At 33.8% G+C, this 25,320-nt stretch overlaps 1 protein-coding gene across 1 annotated transcript in view; it reads left to right on the plus strand.

Moving 5' to 3' along the window:
* Nucleotides 1-25,320, plus strand: part of ROBO2 (roundabout guidance receptor 2) — a 1,749,879-nt gene that overhangs the window by 25,332 nt on the left and 1,699,227 nt on the right. The window lies entirely within an intron of this gene.

A 25,320-nucleotide genomic window follows, 5' to 3' on the forward strand; every position in this document is an offset into this window, starting at 1 on the left:
GGCTTTATACTTTTTAAGAGAAGTTTTTGGATCTCTGTGCCTTTCCATAAGTGGTTTTTGTTTTAATTTTTAAATTTCAAGAACATATTCTCTAAAGGGTGTGATGTTCTTCAGAAATTAAGCGAAAAATGTGATGTTTCTCATTGCTTTGCCAAATGTATTTGGAAGAAATTAACGGTGGAGCAGAGTCCTGAGGTTGTGGTGCCCTGAAGTGTCATTCACAGAGTAAGAAAGGACCATAGAATTTCTAATAAGGTTTTTCAGTGTACTGATTTGACAGTAGCTGTATGGAGTGGTTTGTACCAAAACTAGTGTCTATGATATGTGTTTTGTGATAAATGTTGTATTATTTTTGGAGGTGTGTTGCTGCTCAGACACAAATTGTAATTTAATGTTTTATGTGAAAAAAGTCCCGACTCCCATGACATTCTTTTCCCTTGGAGGAGAATCCATTTTGACATTGTTTCTACTTTTGTTAAGACTTGAAATCTATGAGTAGGAAAGGTATACAGGCAGGTATATTACCCTAGATGGAATTGAAAGTGTATAGTGGTGTTGTATAATTGGAGTAGAGTTGTCGAGCTTTTGTTAGTCCTTCGGTTTCCAAAATAATCAATAAATATTGTTTATATGAAAGTAAATTTAACAAATCTTTCAAAAAGATGATTCAAAAAGGACATTGTTTGCTTACCATATGTAATTGCATTGAATTAATTTTTGAAGTGAAATAGAATGATGGTAATCAAAAATAGAAATGCATGTATGCATCTTTGTGTGTTAATAGGTATATACATACATACAGACAGACAATAAGTTTTAATAATGAAATAGGTTTTGATTTTAAAGTGTTTCTTTTATGCCATTAAGAATATAATTTAGTTCTCATTTTGTTTTTATTTTTTGATAAAAATAATGGAAGGAAATCGTATTTAATACACATAGTATTTTTTTTTTTCACCAAAGATCTAAAACAAGAATGTGTAGGCAGCAGCTACATCACATTTCTGTTGGCTAAAAGAGTTGTTTATTCCTCTGGCAATGTGTCAGATCACTAAAATGCAGCAGGACAACTGTTTTTCTGCAATAGTGATCCAACAGTACATTTAGTATTACACAAGACTGCCAAAACCCTTTCAGAGGCGATCCTTTCCAGGGATTATGGCTTTTCTTAATGGGTAATAGCTTATTGGATATATAAAATGTTAGAGGAAAAGTAGGTATCATCTCTTTTATTTGTCCAAGCCTTTTATTCTTTCTTCAATATTGATTGCTTAGATATTCTTTTTCTTGATAGTGACCATCATGTGTAAAAAACACTCCCTGAAATCAATCCCATGCTTAGCTATACTGAAGCTTGTGATGATAAATGCAAGTTAAGTAATTTAGTTTCTTTTTAAAAGAATAAATTAAAATAGACAGTGATTCATGGGGCAAAACAACTTAATAGAAAGCATAGTGGAATGCTTTAATTTTATGATTAAGGGATTTTTGCTTCCTTTAGGTAGCTAGATTAAATGAAGGAAGTTTCATAGGCATGATAAGAAATCTTATGATTTCAAATACAACCCAAGCAGCATAGTATCATTTAGATCAATAAAGCTCATTAAATACTAATTTTTTTCATCTTTGGACATGCAATTACACAGAATTTAAAGGTAAAAGTTTTAAAATGAAAACTTTATATTACTGGATATATTTTTAAATAAAAATTCCATGGTACTTTACTATTGGTAAGAAATAATACAGTAAAATATATAAATGAAGTTTTCTCTACATTGAGTTTATAGCTTTGTCTTAAACTTTGATCTTTGGGACTTCCAGAGGTGTGATAACACATCAATGAAGTATGATTCTTATAGCAAATATGTGTGCAAAAAGTAATAAAATTATTTTAACTTAAAGTTTCTTTAAGAGATGAGAGCAAAACTACATTGCATTTACATACAAGCTCTCCATATTTATCATTAGATTATATGCTAATGATTTGTAAGCCATTGGGAAACTTGGATGTTCTTTCCCCATAAAAGCCATGTTAGAAATAGTAATTAAGTTGTGGGGACAGAAGACAAAAATGTATATATTCTAGAATGTACACAAAGCATCATAATCAGTATTAATTCAACTGTGTGCAATCACCACTTAACAACAAACATGCCATAGGAAATGCATCCTAAATTCTAAGTAAGAATGTTGGCTGGTGATCTCTCTAGGGGCATCCTGTTCAAGTAAGAAGGAAGGAGTGAAGTATGGGCTCCAGTCAGGTAGTTGTCCCTTTTCAAGTTTTCGTATCTCTCAAGAAAAGCATCTGCTTGACTCATCTGTTTTCCTGACTTCTGACTTACAGAATAATCGGTGCATATCCTTGGAGTAGCATTCCCTGACTTGCACTCTGCCCTCTTCTATGCTACTCGGGGGTTCTTGCATTAGAAACTCCTTAGTAAATGAAAATAAAGCCAATCCTTAAGATAAAGTGGAATTTATGTGATTTTTAAAAAAGAAAATGAAGCAAGTAACATAATTGTTCAGGTTTATTTTGTCTTTAAAAGAACTATCACAGATGTTAGTACTAGAAAAGGAGTGTCAGGTGTGTGGGAGCTTTATGAACTATCTTTATAAATTTTCTGTAAATATAAAACTATTCTAAAATAAGGTGTTTATTAAAAAAATAAAAAAAAAAACCACTACCACAGATAGTCGTGAACATACACATTTCCAAACACACTACATTTACTTTTAGGGACAATTTAGATAAAACTGAACTGACATCTAATATGTATAGGTATAAAACATAACAGTTTTGGCTATGGGAAAGCTGACTGCCCAGAGGGACTGTACAGAAACATCAGGGAGCCCAACTTATTTACAGAATTCTAGGAGGTATAGGCAGCAGTTACTGTGTTTAGAGCTAAGAAATTAATTCTGAGCTCAACAATTTAGTTTCTTTCTTTCTACAACAATATGTTCAAGTAATGATATGAGATGTATATTAAGGTAAAGGTGTAATTTATATAAAAATTTAATAAAAGTCAGCCACTGAGATGCATGCGAATATAAAGGCAGGATGAAGCAGTTTGGAATTCTTGTTGAAAGTAAAGATATGATTAACAAGGTGAATTCTTGTTAAAAGTAAAGATATGATTTTGACTTTAAAAACAAAGCATTCAGAAATATTGTTTGACAGACCTTAAAAATATATTCCTATCTTAATGGCTTTAATAAAGGAGTGCTATTTTTTCTGGTACATAATAAGAATAATAATAAGAAGAATGGAGTGTGTATGCCATTCTGTTTCCAAAAACAAGTTTGTCATAGTTTTTGAATTAGTGCCATTTTCCTGATTTTTGTAAGCAATATAGGGTTTAAATATAGTAATATTTTATTATCATGAATATACAGAGCATTTTAATCAATTTAGTTTCCATGATTATTTATATGCTGAAATTCCACCTCTGATACTATATGTAAGAAAGTTTGAAATTTTGAAGAAGCCAGTGGAGATCATGTAGCAAACTTAAACTTTGAGGGCAAATTGATATCTGTTTCTTTCATGACCAGATTTTGGGTTAGGCATTAAGCATTCAGAAAAATCTGATAACATTCAGCAATTATGATTTTTAGTTTCATGATCTCCCTTGTAAAATGCTATTTGAGATACAGGGCAAAATTTTAAAAAATAAATCATTTGGTTGTCCTATTTTGCAAGTTGTTAAGGATGGATGGGTAGATGGATAGGTGGATGGAAGGATAGATAAAGAGTTTTCTCTCCCATCTCTTTTTCTTTTTCCCTCTCTCCATTGAAATCTTTTCCCAGTGTGTGCCAAAGGCATTATTTTTCCCTCACTTTTTTGTTTCATTCATAAAAAGAAATTTAAGTGATTGTATACTTCTGTCAGTAAATGAAGATAGTATCCATTTTTGAGTGAAGATTTATAGCTACTGCTTTTCAATTAGAGTATATCAGATCATATGATCTATGAGTTTTAATATCTTAGAATCATTACGAGTGAGAAATAATCACCTTGAAGGACCTTAATGCCACCAGAGTTTATGTTTTTCCAGGTTACTTAGATAAATTGTTCTCATCTTATAATTGAATACTGTTTTAAGAGAAGTGAGCTCAAACATTTGGCAGTCAGTATTGAATGATGATTAGTTGTGTATGCCAGGAGACCTGACCTTAAAATATCATCAAGCTAAGTAGTGGTGAAATTGAACTCTGCTATCCAATAGAAGGTTTAATGTTTTTGGCATTCCTTATCAAATGTAAAGAGTTTTCCTTTGTGCTAGTTAAGAATATATATGTGTGTATGTGTATAAGTTGGTCTGTAGCAGAATTATTTATGTCCAGTTTTAGTTTTTGATTTAAACTTCTTAATATATAAATGCAAATCCAATACTTAAAACTCCCATAAATACCGACCCCAACAACATTTAAATTCTAACAGCTTCTTGAAATTAACAACAAAAAGCTAGCCATTCTTAGACATTACATGCTATACACCTTTCCCTGGATTAAAAATTCATATCATATGGTAAACAAAGTAGTTATTTAAGAACACAAATGGATTTACTTGAAAGAGAATAACATTTATGAGATTTTGCCCTCAAAATTAAGATTTCTGAGAAAACTATGCATTTTAAATTCTTTCCAGACATCTGAAGGTTATATTCCTAAAAGATGTCAATGCATGTTCTTTTATGCAATCTGCTTGGGAGCCTGTGAAGTAAGGAAGGTGATGCCATAAATATCTAATTATAAAGACTTGTTGTGGAATGCTCTCTTAAAAATATACTTTTTTTGTACATAAAGGGATTTCTCTTCACAACTTAGATTTGATTGTTTAAAATGAAATCATTGTATGGTATTTTGTTACAGTGTTTTAAGGTGATTTCCTAATCATCAAAGCCATTGCCATAGGAAAAAAATAGGGTTTAGTTGTAGAATATTTCATTTTTTATGGGAGAAGAACATGGTAATTGATACCACTTTCTGCTAAAATTATATAGTATTATCTAATCTTTAGGTGGCATTCATTCACAATATTCTACAAAATACCCTAATCATGCAACATAATAGTGTGGGTTTTATTTGCCATTTATTTTATGTAATTTGTTTTGTAAGGAAAATCTCATTTTAATGAGGGTTCTTCTAATCTCTAAAAACTGAATTAATTTAGGAAAAATATTTTAAACACTGTTCCAAGTGATCTTAGCATTTTTTATTGAGCTTTAATGCTCTGTTTTTACGTGTTTGGGGACTGTGAGGGCACTTGGTTTAGAATTAAAATTTAATTTGGAGATTTTGTTGTGTTTGGAATTTGTTATGGAATTTAACTTCAAGAAAATGTAGGTTTATTGGACATTAGCTTCTATGGGATATACTAGCCTCATTTCTCTTCCCAGCCACGTGTGCGTGCATGTGTGTGCATGTGTGTGTGGGTGGGTGTGTTAAATTTAGAATAAAGAGGCCATAATAGCTGAATATATAGAAAGAGGAGTAGAAATGGTATAAATAGGGGAAAAAAGAGAAGAAGTGATAGAAGCAGGTATTAGAAATATATAGAGTAAGGTATTCTGAAATGTGCTAATAAAATTAAAATGTAATGTAAATCAAAAAATTAATTTTAGTGAAATTTTAGTGGTATTTTACCTACCAAAAAATAGAAATAAAGTGGTAAGTAACTGATTAATCTGGCTCCTTCCTCAGGAAGGCATTTAGCCTACTCCACCTAACTTTATAGTCTCATGGTATGAAGTGTTAAATTGTGCTTTTAATGCAAGTTAAGTTTGTGTGTGTGTGTGTGTGTGTGTGGGTGTGTGTGTGGGTGTGTGTGTACAAACTCCAGAACAAACAAACTAAAGAGCCTAGACAGTGGAGTCAAGAAATGCAAATAGTCACATGTATGAGACTGTATGTCCTGGTCTTTGGCAGAAATTACTGCTTACTCTTAATTGTTTGTTTCTTTCTACCTCTTCAACCTATAATGCCATATATACCTCAGCACTTGAAAATCACTTCTCTGTCACTTATTATGTTTCCTTTAAAAGCTCATGAATTACACATGATTTTCAGAGTTGCCAACTTAGATTTCAAGAGACTTCAAAAAAATTAATCTGGCACCTTTCCATTATGAAGGCTATACACAATGTTCACAAGCTAGTGCTGGTCTTTTAACGGACATGTGCCTCATGCATCAACAACTTTCTTCCCTTACTTTTTCTCAAAAGTTAGGAATCACTGAGTTTTCTATTTGGTCATGTCACATATTGATCTATTTATTAACCATAGTTTTATCAAAGCGTAAACTATTTTTGGTTTTTATAGTTAATTGTGTGTGACATAAAAATTGAGATGCAATGTGTATTATGCTTTTGTTCTTATGATGATTTTTTTAAAGTTATTTTTCCTGCAGTAACTTCTAATTCTCATTTTCTAGATCTTCCTTTCTCTTTTTTCTTTAGCTGCCTATCTTCCTTTTGTCCTTTAACTCAGATATCCCCTGCTCTGTCTCTGCCCAGATTCCACACTATTTTTTTGATGTTGTTCTCTATAGTTTTCAAAGGTCCCCATAACAACCCTATCAATATTTCTCAATATGCACTATAATTGTTCATTTGTGTCTTTTCCTTATTTATAAGCTCCTTGATGGCTCAGACTATATAGGTATCTACTCAACAGAAGCTTATAAAGGATTTACCTTGAACCAGGAACTATTCTGGATGCTAGTGATAAAGTAGTTAAGAAAATTGACAAGCAGTCCTGCCATCTGGAGCTTGCATTCCCTCCATGGAGGGAGAGGGATGACAGACAATGAACAACATAAATATGTTAAGTATGGTCGGGTTGATGATGAAAAAGAATGCAGTGATGGGGAGCAGGGAATTCTGAGAAGACAGTTTTTAATTGGATAGTCTGGGATGACCTCATGAAGAAGATGGTGATTGAAAGCCCAAGGTAGTTAGGGCCTGAGCCACACAGAGCAGTATGTGTGTAAATCTTGAACAAGGTCATGCCTGATGTTTTTTAGAACAGCAAAGAAACGAATGTGTCTAGAGCAAAGCACATGTGGTGGGGTTGGTAGGAAATCTGAGAGGTAACAGAACAGAGAGGAAGGGATATAGACTATGTAGAGTCTCACTTGCCATTTTAATGACTTTGGCTTTTGTTTGGAGTGAAGTGGGAAGCTATTGAAGGATTTTTAAATTTATTTTTGGTAATCCATTTTGACTTCTCAGATTATACAGTGGTCGCTACTTAAGACTCAATAATTTTGCTTTACTATTCTTGCAGTCAAGTACAAACTAGTGTATTAAAGTAATGTTAAATTCTAATTTAAATTGATTAAAACAGGCTTTTATCTCTTTCTCTTTTCCATTACTGAATATCTTGTTTTTAATTAATTTGAAAGCTTTCTAGAATAGTGAGCCAATGAAAATTTAGCATAATGTGTAACTTATTCTTCATTAGGTTTAGGTACTTAATTGAAGATGCTAATTAGAAAAGACATTTGTTCTGTTGGAAGATGTTGATAAAACTGCTCCTGAATTACTATCACATAAATTGATACCATATTAAGTTGTATTTCTGGAATCTAAATGTAGACAGTGATAATAAGTTTTGGCTCTGAGTAGATGTCTTTCATCTCTATGGTCAAGGATGCTTAAAAGTGAAAAAAAACTTACTGGATTCAAATCTGGGAACCAGGAATAACCGGAAGTGCTTTTGTTTATTTGTTTCTTGGTGGAATTGTCTTCCTGGTAATGATGTGTCTACTTATACCAAACAAATGTTTACTGTATTCTATCTTACCTTCTGGCTTTCTTGCCAAAATAGTGTTTGCTTGTTTTTTTTTTTTTTTTGAGGAAATTAAGCTTCACAATATAATGGGGAAATTCTGAGGCCACAGAATAATATAAAATTTAAAGATGAGTAGAAAGCCAGAAGGTAAATAAGAGAGAAGAGTACAGAGGGGTAGAAGAGAAATAGTGTAAAAAAATTAGTCAAAAAGATTAATATATGCATAGTGGTCAACAAGGCGATCAGAATAGAGTACCTACTACGTGCCAGGCACTGGGGATATAGCAATGAAGGCAGAGACTCAAGTGGTTTTATAACCACTACATTATTGTAGTAGAAAGGGACAGGGAAAAAGGCACCCAAATATGCAACCTAATCAATGTTATGGAGGGCTATGAAGTATACTGCTATGAAGAAGATGAAATGTGATGGTGTAGTTGAGTGCAACTGGCATATGGAGAGGCAGTGATTCAGCTATGGGAAGGTCAGAGAATTTTCTCTTTGAGGAGGTGATGCTTCATTTGAGATTGGAATGAAAAGACAAACTCATGTACTTTGCTGACCCCAGGTGTTCCAATCAGAAGGAATAGCAAATATGAAAGTTCTAAAACAGAAATCAGCCTAATAGTTTTGTGTAGCGCTGGCCAGTTTGGCTGGAATAAAGGAAGGGTATGGGAGAGACATGAGATTAAGAGCTGTAAGGGATGAGGATTTTGTAGTCAATGTTGAGATAGAAAACAAATCAACTGAAAGCTTTAATATAGATGGTGATACGATTAGATTTACTCTTAACACCGCTCCTTCCACCTGTAGTATGAAAGGTATATTATTGGTGAGGAATACAGTGGTGGGGGAACAGGGATTATTTGGTTGACCATTACACTTGTTCAGGGGAAGGATGATGGCGGTTGGGATTGTGATTGTAACAATTATGTTGCTTAAAGTTGTAGCAATAAAGTTGTAAAATTGGTTGAATTTTGAAGTTGTTTTTAAGATAGACCCAGTGGAACTTACTGATCAAAAATTACATCAAGCATTTAAATGCAGGTACATAGTTACAATCTTTTATTGAGATTGGGGAGGTTTGATGACATGGGATAGACTCTAAGTGACAGATGTGTACATGGAGTCATGCATGTTATTTATTTTACTTTTTCCCCCTACATTAAATTGAGGTGTATTTTAGAATTCAAATGAACGTATCCAGTAGGCAACAAGAAGATGACTTGGATAGAGATGTGAGTATGAAAATCATAGGCCTATAGATCATGTTTAAAGTCATGTATCTAGGTCAAGCATTGATAAACTACTGCCCATGAACCAAATCCGTTCTGCTGTCTGATCTGGCATGGACTATAAATATTTTTTAAATTTTTAAATGTAAAATATAAACTATACAAAAGAAAGACTGTCTTGTGATAAGGACAGTTGCTCAGTTTTTCCTCTTGGCTCACAAAGCCTATCTTGTTTACTTTCTGTTCTTTACAAAACATTTTGCTGATTTTTGGTGTAGATGAAACTGTAGAAAGAGAGCATTGATAAGCAAGAGGCCATAATTGTGGAAATTAAAATTATGCCAAGTTCAACATACACTGTGGAAAATTTAAGTGTGGGTATAATAGATGGTAAGACTTTAAAACAACAATTTCATTATCAGCATCATTATCAGTGAAGACTTGTGGCAAAAAGAAAGTATCATCATCAGACCATTCAGTGGATCATACAAGATGTGTTCTGTGTTCCGTGTCTGTCTGAGGAACTAAGAGAAGGCTAATACAGTTTGAACAAAGAAAGCAAATAGGAGGATGACATCAGGTCTGTCTGGATATTTAAGGTAGGGCCAAATACTTCAGTCTATTTAAAGTGAGTATTAGAGAAAGAAGAAGTCATTAAAGCATTCTGAGGGGGGAAGAGCAAATCATAGATGAGGAAAGAGACTACTTTGGGCATATGCACAGCCAGAATGAAAGGAATCCAATATGGATGAGAGATTAACATTGTCCATTGGTATTAATGAAGTGAAGACCCCAAGTGACCTTGGCAAAGGGAAGTTTGTACAAAGTGATAAAGGAGTGAATGGGATCAGAACCTAGGTGTTAGTTTTAGTGAAATTTTATTAATCTTCTCACTATGTAAAATAGGTAGGTTGTCAAAATAAGGAATGCCCGTGTTTTGTGTGTGTGTGTGTGTGTGTGTGTGTGTGTGTGTGTGTGTTTTCTAACTTAGATTTGTGAATTCAAGTCCTGAAGATTGTGGTTTAATAAGTATAGAGTAAGCCATTATTTTTCTTTTTTCTTTTTAACTCTCCTGATGAATAGAATGGCAATCATGACTCTGATGATACTGAAACATTTTTCTGACACTTTGACTTTTTTATACCTTCATTATTTATGCACATCCAGGAGGTTTTGCCCAAACCCCATGCAAATCTATAATTCAGTGCAGCTAAAATATGTTCTTCTGTCTGGTTTCCATGGTTCTTCACATAGAGTATGGCTTTCCCTGCTGGGGCCCTCCATGTAGCACCCCATGTTGTATGATAATTACCATACTGATCTATCACCCTTACTAGAGTGTGGCCTCTCAATGAGGCCTGAAATTTCATACTGTTCTTCTGAGATATAATAATATTTATACTCAAATAATTAAACAAGTTCTTCTATTTTGAAAATAACATGTTTTCTAATTTGAATCTCAATTTATCCATTATACTGCTTAACTACTAAGTTATGTTATGAAAATAAATTTTAACTCTCTACAAATACCTTCAGATATAACCCTTACCATTTAAGATTAATGTGTGCTCAACATCTATAAGGATATTTCTTTCCATATAGTATTTATAGCCTCTATTGTTATTCTTAAAATGATTAATGTTTAGTTTGGAATAGTTCAACATGAGGATTGGAATGAGAAATAATTTACACAGTGATAGTCTTTTTTAATTTTTATATTTAAAATACTAATTATCAAAAGAAAAAAACTAGTGTCTTGTATTTATTTCTACTTGCCTTCTGGATTGATTTTAAGTCATATTTTACGGTTTGGTGTGTCAATTTATATTTTGCTGAAATAATAGCACTGTCTTGGGGTCCTTTTTTTCCTTAATATCTTTGTGCCATTCACCATGTATGCCTATTCCTTATTTCTCTTTCTTTGATATGTTTGGTGAGTCTTCTGTTTTGGGTTCTGTTGATTTATAATAGCTACTTTTCTTGGATATACATAGATATTCTTTCCCATTTTGCTTATGAATTTGCCTGAGAAGAATTCGTATGTTCCTTTTACCCATAGCTCCTCAGAAGTCACTTTTGATGATACTGATTTTACATGTCACCTGATATAAAGCTTCAAAGGCATGATGTTGATGACTTATGCTTTGACCTAGATTGAAATGTTGACTCAACATGGACTGATGGAAAGTGTTTCTTTTCTTCCATTAAAAGTTACATCACCTTGGGGCGCCTGGGTGGCGCAGTCGGTTAAGCGTCCGACTTCAGCCAGGTCACGATCTCGCGGTCCGTGAGTTCGAGCCCCGCGTCAGGCTCTGGGCTGAATGGCTCAGAACCTGGAGCCTGTTTCTGATTCTGTGTCTCCCTCTCTCTCTGCCCCTCCCCCATTCATGCTCTGTCTTTCTCTGTCCCAAAAATAAATAAACGTTGAAAAAAAAATTAAAAAAAAAAAGTTACATCACCTTAATAACAAACAAACAGAAATGAAGATTTAGTTTTGGTGTCCTTGGTTGAAGTGTTCCCTTTCTCAACAAAATAGGTTTTGTCATCTAACTTTTGGTGTCAATGTTGAACACATAGTGTACTGGAAAACACTGCTGTGACAAACCACTGGAAAAAAAATATTCTGGTTATTTGTTATTGCTATAGTTATTGTTGAAGTTGAACTTTCATTTGTAATCTGAATTTTATGTATAATGTGTTCTCATGTTTAATCATTTTTGTAGGCTAAATCATTTGTAAACAGACATAAGCAAATTGTAAACAAATATCTTGTCCTTGAGAAAGAGTTTCAGAGTGAAGGTACATGATGTATCAGGTAGGATCTATGTCAGTAGCTTTATCCATATATATGGAGGTGCGTGTGTGTGTGTGTGTGTGTGTGTGTGCACGTGTGCGTGCGTGTGTACTGTGTATCACCCAATTTCATCAAAAAGATTATTTGACAAAATTGATACACAATCTCTAAATCATAGTGTCTGCATTCAGTCATTCCTCCCCAAATTAAAATTTTTATCCTAAGATTAGTAGTCCCCTTTGTAAAACTAGACATTCTCATTTGTGCAAAGAATGGAAAAAAATAAGACAAATAATGGATTCAAGAAACAATTAGAGGTCAGATTCCTCTTGCAGAAGTGTAGTTCATTTCTTCCTTTATTGTCCTCCCCACATACCTAAATCTCAACATTTAAACATTTCATTTCAGAACACATATAAGGAGAAAACATGTTAGCTATGCTAAAGAACTAAAGTATTACAATGCACAGTGATATATCTATCCTAATAAGTAAATATGAGTAAAGGATAAAGATTCAAATAGAATATGAAATTGTAGGGGCACCTGGGTGGCTCAGTCAGTTGGGTGTCTGACTTCAGCTCAGGTCATGATCTCACGGACTGTGAGTTAGATCCCCATGTCGGGCTCTGTGCTGACAGTTCAGAGCCTGGAGCCTTTTCAGATTCTGTGTCTCCCTCACTCTTTGCCCCTCCCCCACTCACGCTCTGTCTCTCCAAAATGAATAAACATTAAAAAAATTAGTACATGAAATTGTATTTATGATGTAGTTCTATTCCAATGTGTTTTCTGGATTGGCTAAGAGCATGTTAATGACATATCTTATGGGAGACATACCATACTTAATAGAAGAAAAATATGCATGTCTCAATTCTGAAATGTTTGCAAAGGAGTAGTCATTTTTTGGCAAGATATGCAATGTTGTGTTAGGATTCACAAACTTTTTCTGTGAAAGACTATACAGTAAATATTTTAAGATTTGCTAGCCATATTTATTCTCTCTCTCTTTACTTCCTTCTCTTCCTCCTCCTCCTTAAAACTTTAAATTTGTGAAAACCATTTTTAGCCATGAGGTATACAAAATTAGCCATAAACCAAATTTAGTCTGTGGGCTCATAGTTGGTGGGCCCCTCTCTATATCATCAAATTTCCACTTTTTTCTAAATGTAATATATTAGAAAACAGTGTGCCTCTAGCAGTTGAAATTGGACTTACTTTTGAACTTTGGAATGCAGGGAGATGACATCTCATTTAAACAAGTTATACACTATTTCTGACATTAAAAACACAAGGAAACTACTTACTTAAAGGGCCTTTCTTAAGTTTTTAATGCAATTACTCACATATAGTGGAAAGAAACAATTTCTCTTTCCACTTGCCTTTTTATGCAATAAAAAGTTCAAATCCTATCTTTTTCCCTGAATAATTGCTGATACTTCTGTCCTTTGTGTGCATTTTGCAGCTTTTCCTCAGTAACTGTAATGGTCCGGTCTCAGTGTATTTTACTTTTTCAAGCAAAGTAAAATACGAACTTTAGCTAATTTTTGTATTAAGCTGAAGTGCAAGATAATATGAAAAAAGAGGAAAAGGAAACACAATAAATTGACCTTTTGGTAACTGTAAAGGACAGCAGATGAAACACAGACTGGACTTTAATGTCTTAAATTTTCAGATTTGACAGTAAGTCCACAGAGTCCTAAAAATAGCTCTTAATCCGAAATTGCAATGCCTCACAAATGCTGTCATAATATGGAGTTTGGTGGAGAAAGTGGTTAACGTATCCCTCAACTTGTTTCTCTTTGTATGAAACTATGTTTAAATCCATTATAAAACGAGCTATTCAGTTCTAAAGAGAAGATTCTGACTTTGGAGTGAAAGTTTTTTTACTACAATCATTAAAGTAAATTTATCTAGATATTTGATTTTATTCTGTTTTACAGCGTAAAGAGTGAAATAATGAAAAAGAATCTAGAAAAGCAGTATAGGCACAATTGTCAGTCACTTTTCCAACTTGTGTCCATTTGTTCAATTAAGTGACAACCATTCTCTGCCCTGCTTGATTTAATAGACTTAAGCAGTTCAGGTTTACAGAAAAAAAAAATTGAGTGAAAAAGACAACATTCTAGCTACTCCTTCACATCCTAATTTTTCTTAGTTTTAACATTTTTCATTAGTGTGGTAAATTTGTTAATAATTGATAATCCGGTATTATGCATTATTAGTAACTAAAGTTTGTAGTTTATATTAGGGATCACTCTTGTGTTTTATATTCTATGGGCTTGGCCTAATATATGATGGCATGTATTCATCATTACAGTATCATATAGAATAATTTTCACTGCCCTAAAAATTCTCTGTGTTCCATCTATTCATGCCTTCATCCCCTGGCCCTCAATCCTTGTCAACCACTGTTTTACTGTCTTCATAGTTTTGCCTTCTCCAAAATGTCATATAGTTGAAATCACAGAGTAGTTAGGTATGTAGTTTTTCTAGATTAGCTTCTTCCACTTATTAATCAGCATTTAAGTCCCCTTCATCTCTTTCCATGGCTTAATAGCTCATTTCTTTTAGTGCTGAATAACATTCCATTGTCTGGATGTACCACTCTTTGTTGATCCATTTGCTTGTGAAGGACATCTTGGTTGCTTCCAAGTTTAGGCCATGATGAGTAAAGCTGCTATAAACATTTATTGGCATATTTTTGTGTAGATGTATGTTTTTAACTCATTTAACTAAATACCAAGGAGTGTGATTGCTGGATCATATGGTAAGAGTATGTTTAGTTTTGTAAGAAATGGCCAACCTGTCTTCCAAAGTGGCTGTACCATTTTGCCTTCCCGCTGGCAATGGATGAGAATTCCTGTTGCCCTACAACTTTGTCATCATTTGGCATTGTCAGTGTTCTGGATTTTGGTCCCTCTAATAGATGTCTCATTATTGTTTTAACTTGAGTTTCTTGATGACATACCATAATGTCTCATTTATACAATAGAATCTCATTGTTTTACTTTGCATTTCTTGATGACATATGATGTTGAACATCTGTTCGATATATTTATTTGTCATCTGTGTATCTTATTGGTGAGGTGGCTCTTCGGGCCTTTACCTATTTTAATTTTTTTTTTTTTTTGCATTTTTAAGGTTCTTTGTGTATTTTACATACTGGACCTTTCTATTTGAAATTTACTTTAAAAAATTATTTGAGTGTAGTTGACACAGTGTCACATTAGCTTCATGTGGATAGCACAGTGATTTAAGATCTCTATATGTTATGCTGTGTTCACCACAAGTGTGGCTACCATCTGTCACTATACAATGCTATTACAATATCATTGACTATCTTCTCTATGCTTTGGCTTTTGTTCCCATGATTTTTTTCATTCCATGACTGGAAGCCTGTATTTCCCGCTCCCCTTCACACATTTTTCTCATCCCCCATTCCCCTTCCCTATGGCAACCATGAGTTTGTTCTGTGTATTTATAGGTCTGATTCTACTTTTTGTTTGTTTATTCATTTGTTTTGTTTTTAGATTCTACATATGAGTCAAATCATATGGTATTTGTCTTTTTCATTCTGACTTTTTTCACTTAGCATAATACCACTTAGCTGCATCCATGTTGTTGCTAATGGCAATATCTCATTTTTCTTTATAGCTGCATAATATTCTGTGTGTGTGTGTGTGTGTGTGTGTGTGTGTGTGTGTATCAAATCATCTTTATCCATTCATCTATCGATGGGCAGTTAGGTTGCTTCCATGGCTTGGCTATTTGAGTAAAATTGCAATAAACATAGGCTCACATATATCCTTTCAAATTAGTGTTTTTGTTTTCTTTGGGTAAATACTTAGTAGTGGAGGTAATGAATCATATGGATTTTCTATTTTTAATTTTTTGGTTACTGTCCATACTGTTTTCTACAGTGGCTCTACTATTTTACAATCCCACTAATAGTGAACAGAGAGTTCTTTTCTCTCCACCTACTCATCAACATTTGTTATTTCCTTTTTTATTTTAACCATTCTTACAGGTGTAAGATGATATCTTTCTGTGGTTTTGATTCACGTTTTCCTTATGACTAGTGATGTTGAGCATCTTTTCATGTGTTTATTGGCTATCTGTATGTTTTCTTTGGAAAAAATTCTATGCAGATCCACTGCCAATTTTGTATTTGGATTGGTTGTAGACTTTTTGTTTGTTTGTTTGTTTGTTTGTTTATTATTACTTGTTGTTTTGGTGTTGAATTGTATAGATACCAGGCCTTTATCTGATATGTGTTTTGAAAGACTTTCTCTTAGTATGTGCCTTTTATTTTTTCTATATAGTTTTATTGAGAAAAAATTAACATGCATCACTGAAAAGTTTAAGGCATACAACATAATAGCTTTATTTACAAACATGGCAAAATGATTATTGCAATAGGTTCAGCTATTTTCATTTTCCTAAGTGTCTTTTGTGAAACAGAATTTTTTCCTTTTGATAATGCTAATTTATCAATTTTTTCTTTGAAAAATATCTGTCTGGAAGTGTAGCAAGATTTCTACCATTTAAGATAACTTAACATTCACACAAACATAATGTAGACCTTCTTGAAATAGTCATAGCTCTCACACCAAAAAATACAAAATGAAAATAAAAACAAAGACTCTGATCCTGATTCTGTTAGTTTTTTTTTTTTTTTTTTCTTCAATTCAAGAACATTACTGAGCAGGATAAGCAATGCTTATATAACATAATTTTTAAAGAAATGCCTTATGACAATATCAAATCACCTTGATTCTGATCTACATTATTGTTATTAAACCAGTTGCAATTAGACATAAATGAGAAACATTTTGTAGCATATTTTATTTGATCAGGTATATATTTGAGCTTTTTCACTTTTTCCTTGCAGTTTTTCTGTTATGATCAGTGTTATTATTTACATGGACTTGTTAATATCAAGCACTTTTATAAATAAACTTATTTTCCTCAAACCCTAGAGATATCCTTCTCTATTCATGCAGCCAACATAAAAGAAGCATGTCAAGAGGAAATCATGTGCCATATGATTTGCTAGATTGAAGTATTAAATTTATTTATTATGTCTGATCTTCTTTCTGTGGTCATTGCTGTATTTGATACATGTAAGTTTTCTCTTCTTCAGGCCTCTCCTGCCCTCTGACATTCAGAAATGCTTGATACAATACTTATCATACCCCTTAGTGCTGCCAGGCCCAGGGTAGGATGTGGAGAGAGAGTGCTTGTATCTTCATTATGCAGGACACAGGGCAGAAGCATAAAAAAGGCTGGGCTGCCAATGTGTCTCCTCTTTCCCCCCAAATAATCTATCCCTTCAACTCCTCCCACTTACAGAACCAGATTCATGATTCACCTACATCAAAAATATTATATTAAGGACAAGGGAAAAACCTGTGTTAATGTTCCCATTTTCTCCTTAAACTTGCTTTATCATAAATGTTCCCAAACTACTGTTATCCCCAGCCCAAATACCGTTTTCTAAGAAAAAAAAAAAAAAGATAAATTTAGGAAGAGGTGTGTACTATATCTCTGTTTTAAAGTTCATCATTTGCTGTGGATAGTTATGCTCCAAGAAAAACATTTAAAAAAGGAATTTAATACTTATACTTGGTATTTTCCAAATGTTTATGAGGAAAATTGCAGAGTTAATATTCCAGGAAAAATCTTAGCAGAAATCCAGATGTTCTACACAGTAATGTAGCTATATACAAAATTTAAATATGATTATATAAGGGAATTAAAAAAAAAGTATCAGTAATAGATTCATTTGTTTTGTTGTTGTTGTTTAGGAGAGCCAGTTAGAAAGTTAGAATATAAAGAGCATAGAACAAACTCCAAGGTAAAGGGATGCCACTGGGTGTTGTTGGTAGAAGGAAATACTGGACGAATATAACAAATTCGCCCTTTTGCCCTCTCCCTATTTAGATTTTTGCTGGTACAAACATAAGCAAATTCATTTCATGGTTTTGTCATTATGAATGTATAACTTAACAGTAGCTAGAGCAGACTCAGTATGTACAACAAAAGATTAGATGTACGTTTAACATCATTATTTTATTTGCACGAATGCCAGTGAGGAACTTCCACTTATGCTCTTGTTTTCAAGATGAGTGTTTAATTGAATTCTGCGATTCATTTTACAATAGGACCATGAGTAGAATACAAATTTCTTTGCATGAAAGACAGTTTGTACACATGAGTCTGAGAGCAGTTTTGTGTTGATGTAACCCCATTCCAGCCTTCCATTTCCTACTTTTTTAAAAAAGAGCATAATCTGATAGTGATTGTGAAGGCTATAAAAGATAATGCTTGTAAAGATACTCTGTTCACTTAAAGTGTGTTCCATAAACTTTTATTTTTGTTGACATTTTGGGTTTACAAGGCTACAATTTGATGGCAGTTCAAATCTGACTCTGAGTTACGCACCTTAGGCTAGACGGTTTATAGGGGTTTAGGTCACAGGCCTACAACTAGACAATCCTAGCTTCCCATCCTGTGCCACTAAACCTCACTGGGCCTATTCTTAACTGTTGAAACAACTTTGTTCATCCATAATAGGCACTATGACCTCATGTAGATATTCAGGAAAAATTAATATATAAAAAGGACTTGCAACAGTGCTGGATACAGTGGTGTCCAAGACCAGAGCTATTGCTCTGGTTTAGAGTTTTCCCACCATAGAATCCACCACACTGTATCCTCAGTGTGATGCATACTCAGTGCTTACCGTAGTTCCTAGCACATAGTAGGCACTTATCAATTAGTTTCAGCTGTTCAGGGGTTAATTATATCATATTCATCTCCCTTCAAGTGAGAACATATCCCAAGACACCTTGTGTAGCTGAGCAAAAGTTGGCACTTGTTGGGGCACCTGCATGGCTTAGTTGGTTGAGCATCTTTAGATCAGGTCATGAGCTCATGGTTTGTGAGTTCAAGCCCCACATCGAGCTCTGTGCTGACAGTTCAGAGACTGGAGTCTGCTTTGGATTCTGTGTCTCCCTTTTCCTCTGTCCCTCACCTGCTCATGCTCTGTCTCTCAAAAATAAATAAACTTAAAAACATTTTTTTAAAGTTGGCACTTGTTATGAATGTAAATTTAATCTTTGAATGTTGTCCTGTTATCTCAGAGCTATGGGAGTGCCATCTCTTGGAACTAAATCATAATCAGTTAGGAAACTATATATTTTGCTAGGCCTTGTATTGTTGGAGTCTGACAAATAACTTGTGGGATTTTCTGCAATGCCTTCTCCCTCAACAAAATTCATAAGTACTATTCTCTGAATTGTTAGGCTTTCATGCCGCAAATAGAAACATTGTGCCCTAATGGCATTGGAAAGCCATTTGATGTGAGCCATTTTTGTTTCCTGTGAGTAATTTCTTTATGCCCATCATAATTATTGTGAGAATTACATTTTAATTTGGGGATGTTCAAATCCATTAGCATTTTCAATGATATATCATAAAAATCACATGGAATCATTGAGGTAAGTCTGGAAATATACATCATTAGAGATTGTCTTAGTGGAATATATTATTAATGTTTCTCAGATTTTATTCCTCATATGTTCACCAGTAGAATGTAATGTGACAAAAATATCAGCTTCATGTGGGCAAAGATTCTTGTTGTATTTGCTAATAAACAGTGACCACATGTAGGAGGCACTCCATTAATATCCATTGTTTGAATGCATGTGGAGTGACAGATCTTCTATTTACCACCAATGACTGTCATCTGGGCTTGGCCTGCTTTGTGGAGAAAAATAAGTTGGACAATATCTACTGAGGCTTTTTTTTTTTTTTTTTTGAGAAAATAGGTTTTTGTTTCCTTCTTTACAGTTATAACTCTGGGCAGGTTGATAGATATCATGACCTTAATGATATTTTAGGCCACAGAATGGAAGATATTATACAGTTTGCAGTTTATTTAATAATAATATGAAGCTTTGAGTTTTCATTTCAACCTTATATATTGTATTCTGTAGTAGAATTGATTACGTTAACTGGTGTTCAAGAACTACATATAAATGTAATAAACATCTCATAACCTAATTTGAAAGAAAAACAGGTGATTTTTTTACTAAAGTATTTTTAAATGGAGCATATGTAAGTTAGAATTACAGGTAATAATCATATATTTTCATATATTATACATATAAATAATGTATGTATTGGTTTTTCATTTAGTTTCTTTGTTTCTATGATTCAAATTCCTACCCTAATAACCTTATCGGTTTTAAGATTCATTTTCAGAAGAAAAGAGCTTGAAACATAGTTTGCTTTAGTGATTTTTTCTCCTAATTTATAATTTAATAATTTAATAAAATGTGCAAGGGCAATTTTGTATGAATGTTTATGCCAAGTTCCCCACATAATTTCCTGCATATACTCCTAAGTAGAAAGTTTTGTTTTGTTTTGTTTTTTACTTCAGCGTACATGATAAAATCAATGTCGCTGTGTGTTTTTACTTTCCAATTCTAAGCTACTTGATGCTTAAAAAGAAAGCGTTCTGGCTTTTAAGGCAATAACCAATTTGATCATTGTGTACAATCTAATTAAAGCCTTCCTCAATAGAGTTGTTATTCCTGTCAATATTACTGTCAATATTGATAAAAACAGAGTTTTTCAGAACATGGGCTATTCTGGTCGTAGCATTTACATGCAATTTCTTATTTTTTCAGATAACGTTAGAGGAGAGGTATGTGGTGTCATATGCAAAATAAAACCATCAGAAAATGTGTATATATTAGTGCAACATGATGATATTGATTATTTGACATGGTTTGGAAGGTAGAGTAGATTAAAAAAAAACATTGGTATAAAGGGATTTTTATTCCATGTTTGGAGGGCAACTTGTGATAAGTGACTACATTTTATCTTTGCCTTCCTCTCTATCCTCAACTCTCCATTCTAGACAGCTTGTGAAACTTTCATGATGAGTTTATTATTCTGTCTTCCTTTTCTTATCAAAATTCCTAGCTACTACTTTGTTTAGTCTGTGTACTACACCAAGAAAATTTCAGCTTAACTTTTTAATTTTTTATTTATATAACAGATTTGTGTTCCTTCAGAGTTGTACTCATTTAGGAGAGTATTTCTATTAGGAATACAAGAATTTTATTTTGTATGCAATTTTTAAGACAAAAAGAATAAAAAAAACATTGCATTGATGGCTTGTATGTGTCATCCTGATTGAGAGCAAGTAAGATTAGAAAAGGTGACATGGTAATTTCTGAAAATAAACTGTTTAATTTGGAAATTAGACTGTAAGCCATTTTAGTACCTTATTGTTATAAAGCCTGTATATTTCCAGTGTGATTTTTACACAGTGTGATTAACTTCCCTGTTTAAGCTTAGGATCTCATTCACACATTAAGTTATCACAAAAATGTGTATGATTTGTTTAATCACACATTCCTTCCTTCCTTTAGTCCATCAATACTTACCATTACTATTATAGACATTTACTGGTATAACCATGGGATATACAATGTTAACTCACGTCGGATAACTGCATTTGTGGCACTTACACTTCAGTGGAAGAAAGAGACAATATTGTCAGAAACCAAAACTATGTAAATTATAAATGGTATGTGCTCATGAAGGAAAATTTAGCACTCAAACAAAATAATCAGGGAGATGAAGGATGATTAGGAGTTTGCTAGATGAAGTTTGTCACGGGCAGAGGAAACAGCGAGAAAAGAAAGAGGATGGCTTTTGCAGTCAGAACACTGGGAAGACATATCCAATCTGCGAATGAAACAGTAAGTGTTTCGTTCCATCTGTTTTACTGATGTTATAATCAGTGTAGGACTCATATGTAAGGGGAGAAAACAGCACATTTTAAGATAAGGGAGATAAGACATGACTGGTGGAAAGAATATAACCAATGTTAGGTTCTAGGTCTGGCTTGGTTAGGTAGAACGTGTTTAACTTTGGATAGTTCATAAATTCTCTATAAACCTTTGTTTCTTTGCCTGAACAATAATTGAACTGGAGTCACCACTAACATGTTCGAACTCTCCATATTTTATATTTCTAGGATTCCAAGTTAGTATATAAGCTTCCTTCCTGATATTTTTTTTTGTTTTTTAATGTTTATTTATCTTTTTGAGAGACAGAGTATGAGCAGGGGAGGGACAGAGACAGAGAGACAGACACAGAATCCCAAGCAGGCTCCAGGCTCTGAGTTGTTAGCACAGAGCCGGATGTGGGGCTCAAACTCACAAGCTGTGAGATCATGACCTGAGCTGAAGTTGGATGCTCAACCATTTGAGCCACCCAGGTGCCCCAGTATTCCTTATTTTTTTTTGTATGGTGTGGACATTTTTCCTTCTCGTAAATCTGTGGCAAGCATCTTCCAGGTGTGAAAATATTTCTATTGTGCTTTGTGGAGACATAGATTCTTTTATTTTGGCTGCTAGACAAAATGTGTTATTTCAAGTGGAAGGTCTGTGGTTTTTCTTACTACTAGGTAGCTTGTTTGAATTACAAAGTTCAGTAAACATCATTCTTTCTAAACCTATCTCCTTTTCCTTTAAGTCAGTCCGTTGGCACTGGAAAATTCTCAGTATAAGATTGTATCTTAACCTAGTTAAACATGTCTGACTTTTACATTTTCAAAGGGCAAGTTGATGTAGCCTCATATGATTCTATATGTAAAACCAAAATATTGGAACAAAATGTTGTTTATAGTCTTCTGACTTGAAAAAATGTTATTCAAATACTCGATAAAATACAATTAAAAAAAGCACCTGAAAACAATGATAACATAATTGGGTGCTGAATTTGGGGAAATCCATTAAGTCCTTTAGGCCAAAAAAGTTGTACTGATTGGATTAGTTTGCTAGGGCTACCACACCAAAATACCATGATCTGAGTGTCTTAAACAACAAAGTCTTATTTTCTCACAGTCTGGAGGCTGGGAGTTCAAGGTCAGCGTACTGGAAGAGTTGGTTTCCTCTGAAGGCGATGACTTTCCAGGCCTCTCTCTTTTGCTTATAGATTGTGCCTTCTCACTGCTTTGTCCCTGTGTAGTTGTCCTGTGCATGCCTGCCCCTGCTGACACTTTGCAGATCCAAATTTCTTCTTATAAGGATACCAGTCAGATAGGATTAAGACCCACTTGAGGCACCTGGGTGGCTCAGTCAGTTAAGTGTCCGACTTCAGCTCAGGTCATTATCTCATGGCTCATGAGTTCGAGCCCCATGTCGGGCTCTGTCCAGACAGCTCAGAGCCTGGAGCCTGCTTCAGATTCTGTGTCTCCCTCTCTCTCTGCCCCTGCCCCTTTCACGCACTGTCTCTCTTTCTCAAATAGAAAGAACCCACTTAATGGCCTCAGTTGAGTCATTTCTTAAAGAATCTATCTCCAAATACAGTTATGTTCTGCTCAACTAATGGTTTAGGACTTTAGCATATCAATTTTGTGGGGACATAATTGAGCCCATAACACTAATACATGGTAAAGAGTTATTTACCAAATTACTCAAAATGGCTCAAAGAAGATGATTCACCTTGTTTATATAAAACATTTTTTTTTTTTTTTTTTGGTCATTTCTTAGCAGTAGGTCTGGCCAAAGTAGGTTTCAAACAGAGGTAGCATTTTGATGAGCTCTCAATACAGGAAACAGTATGATTGTTTCCTACCTTTCAGATCCTCTTTGCCTATATTCAGGTGTTTTTGCAGAATATTGAAAACTATCTACTGAACTAATTGGAAGGTACATAAATAAGAAAGGTAGTTATATTTTTTAAATAAAATTTTTACACAATTCTTTTAAAAATGTGTCTTATTTACCTCATTCCTCGTATAGACATTGAACATATTTTGTTTTATTATTTTTGATTCCCTGATCATTCTGATGATAGTTCACAAAAAATAATTTTATTATATTTTGCTAAATTGTATTATATTACACATATAACCTCAAAGTTTATAATTTTTGTCACTAAGTATATATATTTTCATTATAAAATCATATTCCTAAATATTTCCATTCTAAGAATATTGTTCTCAAAATGGGGACTATAAGAATCATACTCCTACAAGTCATACTTTCAAATTGCTAATTTATTTTTCATCAGTACTCACACGGTCAGCATTACTTACTCTTATTTTAAGCAATTGACATTTCACCTTAGCTTTAGTTCAGTTAGAAACATATTCTTTTACAACTTAAACTATAAACTGTTAAGTTCATCACTTTCTACACTATACATATGTTTTCACTCCTGCCCAACCCACACCTTTCAAATCTGTGTCTTCTACATTCTTCTGAAAAATGAAGGGTCAAGGCATTAAATACGTGAAGTATTTTATTCTATACAACTGCATGGCACTTTGAAGAAAACCTGAATGCTCTTTGGGCATAGAAGTAATAAAGTGAGTTTATTTTGAAATCCAGTAAGTTAATGGCATTAATAATTATAGTTAGTAATTATTAGTGATGATGTTAGGAGCTATGTCCTCAGAGTTTGTTGCCCTTTAAATTATAGAATCTTAATTATTTTCCAAGAGGTCACAAATCTGTATGTCTTAACTTGGTTATTAAAGAGGCAGGAGTTTAATTAGTTCATCTTAAGAATCAGTCACACCATTCATTTCATGACTGGGCAATTAAGTAATCCTATTAAAATAGAAAGATCATGCCTAAAATTGGCTGAGTAGAACCATAAGACATAACTTCAGGAACGTGAATAGCAAAAAAAAATATGAGTGTGTAATTGATTAATTTGTGCATGGTTCCTTATAAGTCACAATAATACTCCAAATAATGGTAAATTAATAGTTGTGAAAATGTTTGGTATTAAGCCATTTTCTCTTAATTTAATGCTTATTTAAGGCTTATTTTCCTGGATTTGTACCAAGTCTTTATAATGTTTCCAATACAGATTTATCTGCATTTGGAAAGCAGTGGTTGGGGCGCCTGGGTGGCGCAGTCGGTTAAGCGTCCGACTTCAGCCAGGTCACGATCTCGCGGTCCGTGAGTTCGAGCCCCGCGTCGGGCTCTGGGCTGATGGCTCAGAGCCTGGAGCCTGTTTCCGATTCTGTGTCTCCCTCTCTCTCTGCCCCTCCCCCGTTCATGCTCTGTCTCTCTCTGTCCCACAAATAAATAAACGTTGAAAAAAATTAAAAAAAAAAAAAAAAAAAAAAAAAAGGAAAGCAGTGGTTGTGTAATGGATGGCTTATAGACTGTGTAAGTGGCATGTCCGAATTTGAGTCTTGCCTCAACCACTACCCATCATGGCACAAGTGAAGTAAAGTCTCAGAGCCTTAGTTTTCTCATATTAAAAATAGACCTAGAAGCATCAATCTAATGATGTTGAAATGAGATGATTTATAGAAAATGCAAAACACAGTGCCTGACAGATAATAGGCACTCAAATATTGGTGCCCACTTCCTACCCCCTGAAGCATTTACTTTTCTACTCCCTCAAATGATAAAAGCAGCTTTATTAAGAAACTGTTTTCCACTCCATGA

This window comes from Herpailurus yagouaroundi, unplaced genomic scaffold (assembly GCF_014898765.1).
Source record: "Herpailurus yagouaroundi ecotype Mexico unplaced genomic scaffold, PumYag 162, whole genome shotgun sequence".
Taxonomy (NCBI): Eukaryota; Metazoa; Chordata; class Mammalia; order Carnivora; family Felidae; genus Herpailurus; species Herpailurus yagouaroundi.